Below are 1,764 nucleotides of genomic sequence, written 5' to 3'. Positions count from 1 at the left end.
AGGAAATCAGTCGTGAATATTCATTGGAAGGACTGATGCTGAAGCTGAAACTCCAATACTTTGGTCATCTGATGCAAAGAGCCAACTCATTGGAAAAGACCCTGATGCTGGTAAAGATTGAAGGCAGGAGGAGAAGGAGACGACAGAGGATGAGATGGTTGGATAGCAACCACAACAAGAAAAGCCACTGCAATGAGAAGCTCACACACTGGAACTAGAAAAAAAGACCATGCAGCAACGAAGACCCAGCACAGCCAAAAATAATAAAAATAATTTTTTTTAAAAAGAGAGACAGAATGGCTTGATACCAAGGGCCAGGCAACCAAGCAGAGTTATGAAATCTATTTAAATGGGGAAGCAGTACTGTGTATTTGGCATGCCACTACTAAAGATCCCGAGTGCCACAACTAGAGAACTCACATGCCACAACAAAGATGGAAAATCCCACATGATGCAACTAAGACCTGGTGCAGCCAAATAAATAAATATTTTTAAAAAATAGATTTCCAACTGTCTATATTTTTTTAAAGGGGTAGGAAGGAGTTCCCAGGTGACAGAGTGGTAAAGAATCTGCCTGCCAACGCAGGAGACACAAGAGACACAGTTGGATCCCTAGGTTGGGAAGATTCCCTGGAGAAGGAAATGGCCACCCATTCCAGCACTCCAATATTCTTGCCTGGAAAATTCCACGGACAGAGGAGCCTGGCAGGTTACAGTCCATGGGGTTGCAGACAGAGGGACACGACTGAGCAACTGAGGGCATTTAGAAAAACAGGGCCTTTTTTCAGGCAACTTGGAAGATGAACGTGGGAACCAAAAGCAACCGACCATCTTTCAAATAAGAAGAGGGTCCTGCCTGGGGAAACTGGCCAAGAAAAGCTCCCTCCATACTACAAGAACATTGGACTGGGCTTCAAGACTCCAAATGAGGCCCTCGAAGCACCTACATTGACAAACAATGCCCTTTTACTGGTAATGTCTCCATTGGAGGGCAGATCCTGTCTGGTGCGGTGACAGAAATGAAGATGCAGAGGACAACTGTCATCTGCCGAGACTACCTTCACTACAACCACTTTGAGAAGCACCATAAGAACATGTCTGTGCACCTTTCCCCCTGCTTCAGGGACGTCCAGATCAGCAACATTGTCACAGTGGGTGAGTGCTGAGCAAGACTGTGTGCTTCAACATGCTCAAGGCCACCAAGGCTGCTGGAACTATGAAGTGGTTCCAGAAGTTCTGAGACTGGTCCGTTGCCCACTGCCTCAAACAAAATAAAGTTATTTTCCCAGTCAAAAAAAACAAAACAAAACAAAAACCCAGCAACCACAAGAAAGTTGAAATGGCTATAATATTAATAATATCATACAAAACAGACCTTAAAACAAAAAGAGTTTACTAGAGACACAGAAGGATATAGCATCATGATAAAAATATCAGCACATCAGAAGATAACAGTTACAAACATAAATGCATCTAAGAGCAGATCATCAAAATACATGAAGCAAAAAACGGACAGAAATGAAAGAAGAAATACACAACTCAACAATCAAATTTGGAGAATCCAATACACCACTTTCAATTACAGATAAAACAAACCCTCATTTAATGAGATAAAATAAAGCTTGAACAACAACACTAAAATTAGACCTTACAAACAACTATAAAACCCTCCAACAACAGAATATATACTCTTCTCAAGGAACAGGGAACAGTCTCCAGGATAGATATTATACTAGGCCTTTAAAAAAAAAAACCTCAGTAAAT

The 1,764-nt window shown here is 41.6% G+C and overlaps 1 pseudogene; it reads left to right on the top strand.

Annotated features, from left to right (window-relative positions):
- LOC104993410 overlaps positions 1-1,240 on the top strand; it is a 2,476-nt pseudogene extending 1,236 nt beyond the window's left edge.
- Positions 1,241-1,764: the final 524 nt, after the last annotated feature.

Source organism: Bison bison, unplaced genomic scaffold (assembly GCF_000754665.1).
Source record: "Bison bison bison isolate TAMUID 2011002044 unplaced genomic scaffold, Bison_UMD1.0 scf7180017864238, whole genome shotgun sequence".
NCBI classification, from domain to species: domain Eukaryota; kingdom Metazoa; phylum Chordata; class Mammalia; order Artiodactyla; family Bovidae; genus Bison; species Bison bison.
Note: the sequence above shows the minus strand (reverse complement) of the source record. Positions and strands in the feature narration are given on the sequence as shown.